Genomic DNA, 13,755 nt, shown 5'->3' with positions numbered 1-13,755 from the left:
GAAGCAGACAGAGGGGAGATTCATTGTGCAGGGTCACCAAATTACCCTCTAATGAGGAGCATGGGGTCAGCTCCAACATGGGGCAGAAATGACAGTAATGGCACTCAAGTGGAAGGCTGCTTGTCCAACTCCTTCAGTGAGCTTCAGAGTTTCCACAATAACTTTTTCTTCCATGTACCTAACACCACCTAGAACCCGATCTCCCATTTGCTTTTTGTCCTATGTAGTCATTGTCATTGACAGAAAGGGGGAAAGAGGTGCTGCCATTCAGATCTGGTGGCATTTTACACTCCCTTTGAGAAGGTGCTCCTGACAGTACCAAGGCCAGACTGTGAGAGGAAACATAGGTATGAAACACAGGTATACGTTAGGATGAGGTGACCTGTTTGTGGAAAAAAGGGCAGGATAAATCTTCATTTTGTCCCATCCGCTATGTCAGTCATAGCAATATCTTGAAAACCCAACCAAAGCACATTTTTTTCTTAGACACATCCTGACTGATCTATTTTCACAAATGCCTGAGCCAGGAAAAAATACCTACCAAAACTTCTTTTTAAATGGGAAAGGGGGATATGAGCTTGGCAACAACATTTTCTCATGAGGAGGTCAACATTTTGTCAGAAAGAAAGAGAACTATAAGATCTAAAAACTGCAATGACACTGGAAAGAAAATGAAGCTCCTGGCATGGTCATGGTCCCACACATTCTAGTCTGTTGTGTGACAGCTTCTTGCCCTTTCTTTTATGGAAAAGAGCTCTAATTTAAACACATCTGTAATGTGTCACCCTGGAAGAGTCCTACAGGGAACAGCATCAGCTCAACAGGGGAAAGGACATCACTGGAGGTTTAGTCCATCCAAGTTTCATGAAAGAGAAACAGAAATATAAAATTGTCATGCTCCTCATCACAAGAGACAGCAAACAGGAGTTCCATGTCAAAATATTCCATTTTAAACCCAAAATATTTGATTTACAACTTTTCTTCCAAAATTGTATTTTTTGCTAGGAAAATGACACAGTCCTAAGTAGCTTGAGAATATATTTCTACACCTTTTGGCCTCATTGGAAATAAAACAGAAACAAGGAAAAGTGTTTTAAGAGCACACTCTGGTTAAAGCTGGAAATACCTATAAATCTCATAGGAAATCAGTCTATTCTCAGAAAGATTTTTTTACCCAAAAAGGTTTGATAAAAACAAATATACTTCTGAATTGACTCACCAAACCTTTAAGTAACAGGAAATAGCTAATAGAAAAATAGCTTTAAGGTCAAAATTGGTACAGCGACTGGATAAAATAAAAACTAAATGTTCAGTCCAAAATTGGATCAAGCTGCAAAGCTTTACTGAGTTAATAAATTCCTGCCAATTACTTTTTTTAAGTATTATTTTTTTATTACTACATCTTTCCATCCTTCCTTATTCATTAGGAACAGATAACATATCACTTTTCTCCAAAGTAAAACTAGTCTTCAAGGTATTTCTCTCATTTGAAATGACTCAAAATCTGCTTATATGGGGCATTAAGAGCATGGAAAATTACATTTGTCAGAACAGCTGACAATGGGTCATAATTGTGTCTTGGCATCCACCTAACGGGTCACTGATGGAAGCCATAACACTAGGAAGAGGGAAATACTGGAAGGTTAAGTGATGTCCTTCAGAGCTGTTTATCTGTCTTAGGGCACAGTCATACAAACATTGATAGGACAAGCGGTTACAGAACAGAAATAAAATGAGGCCCTTCACAGTAATTTTTCACCCAGGAAGATGTTTTTCAAGCTCTGTCAATTTGAACAGCCATAAAAAAATACTCCAGTTGAACTACTGTCCCCACACAGTGAATTTAATCCCACCGACAAAAGCCTTACTTTTCTTAATCATTTTTGCAGTTCCCTTCAAAACCTCCTATGAAGCCACATGGCTGTGGACCACAGCTTGAAACAACTGGCCAAGTAGATGCGCATGTCAACAGTCCCTTTGCTCTCCTGATGGTGGTTGGTCTGCTGAGAGTCCATATTTACCCAGATCTCATTCCACTTTCTGTCCTGGGATTCAAGACCAGCAGGCAGGTGAGAACATCTGTTTTCCTCTAGAACTTTGAGAATTGCTTGCTTGGGGAAAACCATTCAAATCTACCAGAAAGGTCCCTCTCACTGCTGCCAGAAGCCAGACAAGGCTAAACTAGCCAGAGAGACTGAAATAAATCCCTTTATTACATTCTCTGAAACAGCAGGCTAACTTAACTTTTTTGACCCACCAAGAAACCACAAATGATTTGGGGGTTATTCAAAGTTTATCAAGTGTTGAAAGCATTCACACCTTTGCAAGGGCAGTGAATTCACAGCGCTCGCAGGAGTAGAGTAATTGCCTGCAAGGAGACTCCGTCCAAAAAGGTGACTGGATTTTCCTGGGTCTGTAGCGGTTTGGCCAAGATGGCACCCTATCACTTGCTTCCCTATCACATTTCCAAGGGGAAATCGATTAAAACAAATAAATAATCAAATAAATAATCGCTCCTGTCAGTAACCGTGTAGGGGTCTGGGGGCTGCTCCTCCTTTGCCAGAGGATCGATTCTCAGCTGCTGCTCTCTCTCCCTTCTCCCTCTTTCTCTCCCTTCGTGGGTTGATGTTTCCATGGAAACGTCTTCTTTAGTGCCGCTGAAATCACATTGCATTTAAAGCATTAACCCTTCCTTGGGCTGAGGAAGGTCTCAGAACAATTCGGGTTCTTTTTTTTGGTTTGTTGTTCCACCTCCCCTTTAAACTTTCTTGAGATTTTTTTTTCCCTTCAGTATAAGGAAAACCTCAAGACCTTTCAGCCAGCATTTGTCTGACAAGGGGCAGAGGATGCATCACCAGTGGGGTAGGGGCTAATTTAAGATTTCTTCTTTTATTTTTTTTTTTTTTCAACAGAAATCCATTAACACATTTCTCTCCACACTACATGCAAACAGGGAAAGAGCTGTGGTAGAAAAGAAAGTGAAGAGCGAGACAGATGGAGAAGCAAGCCATGAGATGGCACATGTGGGGAACACAGCTTCAGTTAACACCAGAGCTGAACCCCTTGTAGCCCCGCACTGAGCAGCAGCTTTTTCATTGCAAAACATCAGATCTCACCACTCCCCCTTCAGCCTGCCTCCTCTTCCTCTTCACAATCATGTCTGTAATTAGCCACCTTTGTCTTCATTTGCAGTTTGCACTCCAAACCCTACTGTAACACTTGCTGCAATCAGTGCCCTCCTCACCACCAGCACCGTTACCTTTACCGCTGCTTCTCCTCCTAAACTGCCACCTCTGTCATCTTCCCCATTGGCTCTCTATTGCCAGACACCACCTTCATCAGCACTTCCAACATGGCCATTGCTGGGGCACTGCTGTCTTCACTGCAGCCAGTTCAACTGAACAAGCACTGCCACTTTCTGTGCTCCCACTGTGGGCCAACAAGCCTCTGAAAGCCATGATGTTCCATCCAGGTGCTCTCTGGACCACAGGTCTCAACTCAAAAATTACTCTGCAAATTCTCAGCCCACAGCCTTTGCTTATCCCACCTCAGTCACAGCCATAAACCCTCTGTGCTTTTCTTCCATTGACTTCATCCCTTTTTCAAACACTGGGAAAATATAAAAGGGAGATAAATATAAAGAATCTCCTTGCAGTCTTTCACCTGGGTTCCTACACTTGGCCATCCATGCGTCCTTTCTGCACCAAAGTCCAATGACTTGACAGCTTGCAAACCCCTTTCATTACCTCTACCTGCATATTTACAGGGTCCATGTTCCCTTGCACCATCTATTTTGAGTTTCCCAACAGACACTGAATGCTTCAAGTATATCTCACCGTCCCCATCTCTTGCCCCGAAAGTCAGAGTGTGAAGCCTCCTGCTTTGAGCTGGGTGCATATGTAGTGCCATGAGGATAGATCAGTGTGGGAGAAAGATGCTATTCTGAAATGAATTATAAATATGGATAATAAACTCAACCTAAGTCTTTGCTGCCTGTCTCTAGTGGGTTCCCAATATGGGAGATAGAAATATCATGGGTACATTTTGAACACGGCTGGGAACACTGCCAAAGTCCTACTCAGAGTTCACACATTTACATCATTTATATCACATCCGACTTGTGCCTTGTATTATTAACTTTGTAGAGTGTTTTGCGATGTAGTCTGCAGTCCAGGTTCTGTTAAATAAAGTTACACGCCCTCTCTCTCTTCCTTTTGGTAAAAGAAAAGAGTGATGTCTGGGGCTACACAAGGTCTTGCTAAGCACAGGGAGGGCGACTGTGTCTGCTGATACAGTCAGTGCACTCCTACATTCCCACACAGTGCTTTGCAAAACTTTTTGGGATCCATTCCTGGGGCCTGAACGGTGCATAAGTAAAGGAAATATTTGCCTTCTGGTCAACAGTTCAACTCCTGGACCAGATTGTTAATAACTGAAGTTTTTTTTCTCTGTTCCTGGATTTTCAGGAGCCTCTGTGAAACATACAGATGGGGTCCACCTGACAGGTACCCAACATGGGATTGTAACTACTCATGCTTCTTCCTCAGCAGTGTCAGAAAAAAGGTTGAAGGCAGAAGGAGGTGAACAAGCCAGGGCATGGGACTGGAGAAATTATGTGTGTCTAGAACACAGTAAAGGCATATCAACAGAGGTAGAGCATTGCTGACAGATCAGACTCTTTTCCTTCTGTGGGACAGACCACAGTCTATGGTAGCTGAAAATCCATCACCTTCCATGAATTCATGCAGAAGAAGAGGAGCTCCTATGACCCAGCACTGTGACTTTGTGGTTTTGTAAATGGATCATTTTTCCAACAGCCTGAAGAGACTCCAGGTTGGTCTAGATGATCTCCAGAGGTCCCTTTCAACCTCAACCATTCTGTGATTATACCCCATCACCTACTCCACATGCCCAATTTAGACTCTGTGACTCTGACGGCATCTGAGGCCAGGCAAGCAGCAAGTGACTCAGATGCCTGCAACACACAGACAATGGGGAGAGGTAACTACAACGCGTAGGTTAGGTGTCTACAGCAGACCATCTGAATGTAGTTGCCTATACAAAAAAAGAAACAAAATGCGCAGGCTCAATGTTTCATGAACAAGAAAAGGGAAAGAATCAACTTCAGCCCATGTTGGTGCGCCTCCAGTGAAGTAAATGTGCCATCTTACACTAGAGCTGCATTTGATCTTGAATTACTCCTCTATTTCTTCTCTGGGAATAGGTCACTTTAAAGAAGCCTCAGGCATGATGCTAACATCATGTCCAATAAAAGACTCTCAGGAGGTCTGAAATAAGTACAATGTTCAAATTTGGGATATATTAACTGAATCCTTTCCCTTCTCCCTCCTGAACAGTCAGAGTGGGAAATCTCCCAAGAATATTTCTTTTCTCAGGAGGCTTCCAGGACTCCTTGGACATAGAAATACTGTGAATAAGATTTTCCAATATGCATCATCTGATGATCCCAGACCACAGTGCCCACTGCAGGAAGCCTGAACACAGTACAGATGGAAACAACAAGCGTGCTGGGAGTGAAACCAGAATATTTAGATGGAGAGTGCAGCAAAGGGTCAATTCTCATGTCTTTTACCATATCACAGCTCCATCCAGTTTAACCAGCCCTGCTACCCAGAACAGCAAAGGTATCGGAGTACTCCAATGCTTTTCAGAGATATCTAGGCAAGTTTGTTTAATCTGAGCAGAAACTTAACTGATCTGACCTTTAATTGGTGCATAAGCTAAAAAACTAGAATGTAACCCATAAATGTCACACACAAGTCCTGACAGCATGTGGACATACCCTGAAAGCTTGGGAATTATCTTGAGCACCAGGTGGGACAATGTGGGTTCTAGTTCTGGTCTCATTCAATACTTTTGGCTGCATCATTTCTGCAGCTCTTGCTGTGCACATATTGAGGCAGTGTATGAGTTGTCTGCACCCTTTTCTGTTGGCAGCAGTCACTATGATCACTTCAGAAAAAGCAGCCTCCAGGGGAGGTACCTTTCAGAAATCTCTCACTCCTCCTTTTTCCCCAACATGTCTTGGGCACTTAGACATCGTTGGTTCAGACTCCAGACTCTAAACGACATGATCCCTTCAAAAAATGTGACATAACCTCCAGTGTCACATAAGCATTTTCCAAAGTCATACCCTGCCAGGATGCCCATCATATGGAGCTCCCCTCTGCAGCTTCCCACCACCCTCTCTTCCAGGAGGACCTCAGAGTCCAAGACAGAGACTTCCCTCTTGCCCAGGGACAAGTTTTCAAAGAGGCAGATGGAGCCTCCCCTACCCACATCAAACTGAAAAGCAAACTTTTAACATCAAAAAAACCCCTCCAACAGGTGGAGGGGGCTCTGAAATTCTTTGGGGATTTTAACTTTTCCATGGCAACAGGCTTGAGAAACAGGAGGGCTGGGGAGGGGGGTGAGGAGAGGGAGGGAAAGGAAGGCAGAGAGCTGAGGAGGGAGACAGCAGCACTGGTACATTGCCATGGAAACCCTCTTGCATCAGCAGCCAACTGCCAAAGTCAGTCAGCATCCCAGAAATGGGCTCAGAGGGGGGCTTGGGAGGGTCTGGGCCAAGGGGTGGGAACCATCACCTGGCCAACCCCGAGGGTACCTCATCCCCGCAAACCCCAGCCCTGCTCTTCTCCCCCTTCCCCACCAGCCATGACACTTCTGGTCGCCTCGCCTCCGCCAGACAGAGCCAAATTTGGCCCAGCTGAAGAGTGGGAGGAAACACGGATCAGCAAACGAAACAACCGGGGCGGACGGGAAGGAGTGAGGCAGGGAGGGATAATTTTTCTGATAGCCGTTGGTTTGCTTTCCACCTTTCTGGATCAATTTGGACCACGCAGATGTATTTGTTTTCACACCCCAGATGGCTGTAGAAAGAGGATGTCACTCCTAATCACTGAAATCGAGATGGAAATGTTACTTCCCTGCAAACTTAGCTACTGAGGCAAGAAGAAGGGTTGTGTCTGACTAAAAGTTGTCAAGTCCATGTTTGCACAGGGCCACGTCCCTTTTGACTGTGTCTGTCCCACTCAGTACAGCAAATGTCCCAACCTCTCTCTAAGACATGACAGATGCCACCATGTTGTGGCCAAGTGAAAAATTATAGGAGGTTCTGCTAATGGAAATGAAGCACACTGTGAAAATGAGTTAATACTGCCTTCCAACCCTCTTCTGCAACACTTGGAGGGCAGGCAGCTCAGTGAAATGAACGATTGGTCATTCACACCTCTTTGCACACTGTATTTCATCAGAAGCCTTTTACTGTCATAAGAAGTGGTCAAAGACTGAATTTAGAGAAAGAGCTTAAAAAGGGCTGGCAACTTCTGTGAACCCTTGCTAGTATTTATAGTCATACCCCTAGGATGGTAAGGGATGGATGAGTCGTTTCAGGCTGCAGACGGCTGCAGACGGCAGGAAGGAATTGACTCCTACTCCAACCACACAACTGGCTAAGCAAATTGTGGAGGAAGATTCCCTTCTCCTGAAGCATCTGTTATCACCCATCTGATTGCACAATGAATCAGTAGTATGAGGACAGGCTGCTGTGAGGGTGGGGGAAGAGGGAGAGAAACACTGCAAATCAGGCAGTTCTAAAGCAAGGAGATGCTCGTTTCCACTTTGTCACAGGAAAAAAACATGGACCAAACAGAAAGGGCCTGGACTGTATACCTTTAAGCTATGTGTTTGGATTACTACTGACAGCATAGCACCAATGAAGCAGCTTAACTTTTAATGCAACAGCACCTTGGTTTTACTACACACCTTTCAGAGCAGGGGATCCCAAAGTGTTCCACAGTCACCATTCACCTCTCTAAATCATCAGCAATGATGAAATAAAGCACTGACAATGCTACAGTAAAAGGAAAATCCTCACCCTTGTACTCCATGCACAGAGCCCAACCACAGCTCTGCTAGATCACCAATTGATTCATCTGCATTTCTCTGCTTATTACTGCAATTGGAGCCCAAGCCCAGGCCAACAGACCACTTTTGAGATATTCTCACTGCTAGTCATGTTACCTGGGATAAAGGGAAAGACTGGCAGAATTTTTCCCAACTTTCCTGATGAGGGAAGAGCAGCTGACTCTTCTGAACTGTGTAACTTCTTAGGTGTCTGATATAAAGCTACCATAATGATACCTTCATGAGCTCAGCATGAAAGTGAAAATTGCCAATATTGGTGCAGGCTCCTATCTGGACTGTTGGTGGGACTTGGAACTGGTCTGTATTTTGAAGGATGAAAAAGCAAATTATAATAATGACCTGTTATAGACTTAAGTACCAAAATGGCCAATGTGGAAAAGAGTCAGCGTGGGTTTGATTTTTTTTCACATTGACTTTGCTTGAGCAGCGACCAATAAGTTACATCCAACTTAGTGCTGATTTCCAGGTCTATATTGAGAAGATCTTGGTAAACCTGCTCAGTTGGGACCAGTTGCAAACAGGTGAGCTCACAAGGGATATTTCTATTCCAGCTAGACTCATTTAAAAACTTGAAGTAAGATGATGGGTATCATTTTGTAGGCTAATATGAGGGCTGATAGTGGGACAAGGTAGTAGGCCCAGATGAGTTTAAGTTTGGGTCATAGCTAGTTGTGAGATGTAGTCTGACTCAGAGCCTGGACAAGGTAGCATGCCCCATGGGCAGCAGAAAGCTGTGAGGGCTCTCTTTCTGCCCTAATTCTGACCCAGTAGTTGAGACAACACTGTGATCCCTCTCCAAAGGACACAAATTCCCTTTTCCAGCAAAGCTGCATCTTCAACTTCATCAAAGGTGAGGGCAGCACCCAAAGAACACTGCTCTCTTGAGAGGACAGTTCTCAGCCCAGAGCCCTTCACTGTGCATACAACAACTAAATGTGCACCAATAATAGGAGCCAATCTCAAATATTTTCTTTCTGACCTCACCACCACAATTATCATGTTCTTCAGAAGTACTCTGCAACACAGGATGTTCTAGTCAAAAGGGGAAAGAATGACTTCTTGTGGCCCCAAGTCTGGTTCCAGAGACATTCTACTTCTAAGCTCAGTGGAGGCTCCCAGCCAGCCCACCCCCAGTTATTTACTGGTCAGAGACAGTACCAAACAGAAGCCTGTGCCTGGAAGCTGGACTTCTGTGGGCTAACTTGTGCCTGGCACTGAACTTTTCTTATCCTGGTATCCCTTGCACTTGTGTCTGCCTCTGCAGAAATAGATAGGCTATTAAATATGGACTTGTATCACTTACAAGAGCTTTTCTGGCCCATCTGTGAAATTGCTCTCTGTCTCTTGAAGGCGTGTGCAAGAGACGTTCTCTTCCCCCCCTCCACATCCTCCATTGACAGATCGGGTCTGTCAGCTTGTCAGCTCTCATTGGGCACTGTTTGACATCAGTCCACATTGGGGCAGTGAAAATCTGTTTGCAGTCAGCTCTTCCAATAGCTCCTGTGGAAGAGGGGAGGCTGACCCACTCCAAAATATGCTGCCTCAGCTGGCTACAAAACAGCCACGGATGATAGTGGTGTTTGAAAACAGCTTGTGCCAGGGTGACAATGCTACAGCTTTCTTTAGGGTCTGCTGGGCAGGGGGAAGGCTGAGAGCTGGGATGGGGACCTCATGGCTCCTATATCCCACACACAGACATTGCCACCAAGACCAGTAGCCAGTGACCAAAGAAGAGGAAGTTTGTATGGTGGAGGTTGTTCAGGGATGCAGCTCGGTGATCTGGGCTCTGGAATAAAGTTCCGAGCATCCCTGGCCTCTCAAGTTGCAAATGTCATCTGTCAATCCCAAGCTCAGTCCTTCTGGAGCAGCTCTGACAGGGGTAGCTGAGAAGGGACATCAGAGGCTAGCTAGGCCTGCAGTGCCTCCAGAGGGTCAATTGCCATGGTACATCAAATAGCCAGTCATTCAAAATAGGGTTTCTTGACTCTGCTTTCTTAATGTCTAAAAAAATTACACTATTTGATATCCCTGAAAATACTTTCCAGAGTCTTTACAGAAAGTCAGAATCAAGGCTATTGTGGCTCTCACTGCATCTTGGAAGGAAAATATTAAATGATTAGGAACGCTGAAGTTGCCATCATGGCCCCCTCCTCTCCAGTTCATTTTATTCTGACAGAGGAAAAATTATGTGAGACTAGCTGGGTTTCTAGGAAAGAACTGAGGTGCTACGGTGGGCTGTTCAGAGACTAAGAAGATCAAGTGCAGTCCGCAGAGATTCTCAAAGGAAACCTTTTTGACAGGGAAAGAGGGAACTATGCTGAAAAATTCACGTATGGGTCCAGCTTCAGCCTTGCAGTTCCATTTCCAGCGGTAAGCCCTCATTTAGCAAACACTCACTCTGTAAAGACTTTGACCCTATTTGGCATTGCAGCCCTTAATTGGCAAAACACTTCTACAGATGAGCTCTTCAAATTGCAATTTCGTGCTCTCCTGTAAAGTAAGATTTGTTTAGGCCGTGAAAGGAGAAACACCTGATGTGATTTCTGTGCCTAGACAACAAGATTCCAGATACTGTCCAGTCCCACCACACCATGCACTGTGACACAAGCAAATAAAAACAACACTAAGGATGAAAATATCACCACAGCAAACAAGACTTTTAGAGTTACAGAGAAATTCAGGTTAGAAGGGACCTCTGGAGGCAACCTGGTATAGCCCTTCATTCAAAGGAGGGCCAGCTTAGGTCATTTTTTCACATTCATTTTCCAATGAAATAACCGAACATCGAACTATGATCATGAACTTACTTGTGACCTATTGCTTCATGTCACAGTCACCCATTCTTACACACCTGTAGAACACACACACACACACAGTTTTCTAGCTCCACCTTTGAACAAGGGTGAACAATATGTCTTTCCAGTTATTCTAACAAACAGTGTAATAAAAAACAGCTAAACAAGCAAAAACACTAAATCACCCTGCAGTCAGGTACAATGGGTAAAGACTAGGAAGGAGGTTGGACCAAGAAAGGAAAGAGAAGGGCAAAAAGATGACTGTGGAAAGGGGTAGCAAGAGGAACCTCTGGATCTGTATTAGCAGTAGTGAGAAACATTAAAAACCTCACAAGCAAGGTTTAGTTTTTTCTGAGTTTCCTAGCCCAGCACTTCATAGCCATAGTGATGGACAGTTGAGCTGAGTAGCCATGTCTTAGACACTGAAGGGAGCCTCGTTGCTCTCCAAGTCTCCTTCCCACAGAGCCTCAGTGGGTGCCAGCTGCACACTGGAGTCCCTGACCACAGTGCCTGCTCTGCTACCACTTCAGTCAGGAGCTACCACAGGCGTAGGCAGAGGGACCATGGCAGAAACAGCTCAGGTGCACAGCTGTAGGAGTGAAAAAAAGCTGATGATGACATTGGAGGGGCAGCTGCAGTTCCCTTCCTTGCACCAGGACACACAGTAGAAAAGAGGAATGAAAGTCCCAGAGTGAGTGGTGACGATATGGCCAGGCTGAGTCACTTAAAGATGAAGCTGTTCTCCACCTCGCAGCCCTGCCCTGTGCATCAGTTTCTTTATCCATGACAATGGTGGCAGAGGATTCCCACCCTTGAACAGAGCTATGAGAGGAGTATCTGCAAGTCCCTCCCATCACTGCCCAAATGAACTTATTCCTGTCTCTGCAGAATTGATGCATCAGCCTTTATTGCTCCTATCAGCCCCGTGTAATCACCAGGGCCAGTCCTATTCAGAAAGCTAGCTAAACCATTCTGGTATTTTTTTTAAGCTATTTGTGATAATATTCTCTTAAAGCAGCTATTTTCATACTCGAATTAGACACTGTGGTTTTGGGTCTTCTCCTTTTAGCCTTTTACTTTTCATACATTTTACATTTGCTGTATCTTAACCTCAGGAAATACCATTTGTTCTTGGAATACTGAAGAAGGTATGGGAGGGTTAAACAAGGAAGTCTCAAGAAATTAGTACTGACATGGAAGAAATATAAGCAAGCTCTCTCAAAGATAAATGTGGCCTCAGCTGAAGGACTGGGAAATACACATAAAAGAAACAATGCCTTCAGAGTGCCTTGCAAAAAGCATCATCATGGTGTGGGAGGAAAACAGGTGAAAGAAAGTATGCATCTCCTGGTGCATGCTCTGGTCAGCGCTGCTTGGCAGGGAGAGATTTTCCTGCTGTACCCACAGACATTCTGGGCCAGGCTTGGCAGAGGAGTCTCCTTGCCAATTCCCTTTAATAACAGGGTCCTATGAATTTTTGTGAGGTTCGTCTAGAGTCATCAGTATGGCAGGTGACTACCAGAAGGAATTTACTATGAACCACAAGCCTGAGGAGTTTGCTTTTTACTCCTACCTCCCAGATGTTGATGTTAAATAAAAGGAGCTGAGGTGGGGCTGGGAGAGAACTAGGGGCCCCCATGCATAATGTGGGGTACCCCAGCTCTTGCTGGCTCTTCAGGAGTGTGCAGCATGCCTGAATAGCCAGCTTGCTATTTCAGATGAGAGCTTCAGGCAACAGTAAGCCCTGCAGCAAAGGGCTTGGCACTCACTTGGGACTAAAAACAGAGCACTTCTTATTAAGGAGGCTGATGTAAAGCCCAGAGCAGGGGGGGAGGCAAGGGGGATGATGCATGAAGGAAAGGCATGTGATATTCATTCAGTAAAAGAAAACCAACAGCTAAAGAATGCACAAGGTTAATATCAGCTGCTTTTCCTGCCCTAGAGCCTCTTGGTTCTTGGAAGCCCAATTGTCTGGGGTGTTTTCTTCACACACACGCACCAGAAACATGCACCACACACCCTCCCTCATGCTCCAGAGCATCTCCAGCTGGAAAGAGGAGCAGATATTATCCAGACCACAGACTAAAGAGAAGATCTCTGCAGGAGGAGTGCTTAACTCAGAGCAGGACTGGTCCTAGCCCAGAAATCATCACTCTCTCCAGCTCCAGGGCTGGGGCAGCTGTCCTGACGCCAGCCATCTCCAGCCCCCAAGGAAACACACAGCCACTCACTGCAAATGGGAGAGCAGCCATGGTCTTGTGGGAAGTACATGCAGGGTGGGAACACCCACATCTTCCCCATATCTATCTCTCTTCATTAGTCCTCCCCTAAACCTCCAGCTTTCCCCCTCTATCTTGGTGCTTAGAGGCTCTCCCACTACAACAACCTCTGTGATTCAAGAGACTGAGGGTGGCACAGGCTCCAGCTCCCATGCTCCAGCACAGCAACCTCACTCACAGCAAGGGCCAAAATGAGAACCCTCTTCAGGTCAGGAGAGATGCTAATCACCAGTCTCCAGCCCATGTAGCTCTGGGTCTGGTCACCACTGCTACCCCCGCTGCTTTCTGCCTGGTTTATAACAGTTTCTAGATGTTTCTCATCATAAATTGGTCCTGCTCTGCCTTTCGCTGTCCTCAAGGCACAGTAGAGCCTCTCTGCACAGTGTTACATGGCCCAGAATCCAAGATCACTGGTAACCACATTCGAAAGGCAGAATCAATGGGGGAAACAAGAAAGTCCATTTCAGCTTCAAGTGACAGCCAGGGAGAGCTAACGAAGACAAAGCAGCAAGGGTGGCAAAGTAAGACAGATGGACAGACAAGGAAGATGGTGCAAAATTTATATTTTCTATTACCCGGATGTAAATGAATTTGTTGCCCTGCAGCAATTTTCAATAGCTGGAAACTGGTCCACAAAGTCCCAGAGGAAATTAGGATGCCATATTGTCCAAGAGAGCTGAGAAGGCAGATTCAGTGCTGAGATATTGCTCACTGGGTATCCTTTTAGATTCATA

At 45.1% G+C, this 13,755-nt stretch overlaps 1 protein-coding gene across 1 annotated transcript in view; it reads right to left on the bottom strand.

Annotated features, from left to right (window-relative positions):
- Positions 1-13,755, bottom strand: part of GRIN2B (glutamate ionotropic receptor NMDA type subunit 2B) — a gene marked incomplete at its 3' end in the record, with an annotated part of 167,377 nt that overhangs the window by 82,093 nt on the left and 71,529 nt on the right. The gene's annotated exons all lie outside the window — the stretch shown is intronic.

Source organism: Nesoenas mayeri (assembly GCF_963082525.1).
Source record: "Nesoenas mayeri genome assembly, chromosome: 1".
Lineage (NCBI taxonomy): Eukaryota > Metazoa > Chordata > Aves > Columbiformes > Columbidae > Nesoenas > Nesoenas mayeri.
This window is presented reverse-complemented; position numbering and strand designations above follow the sequence as displayed.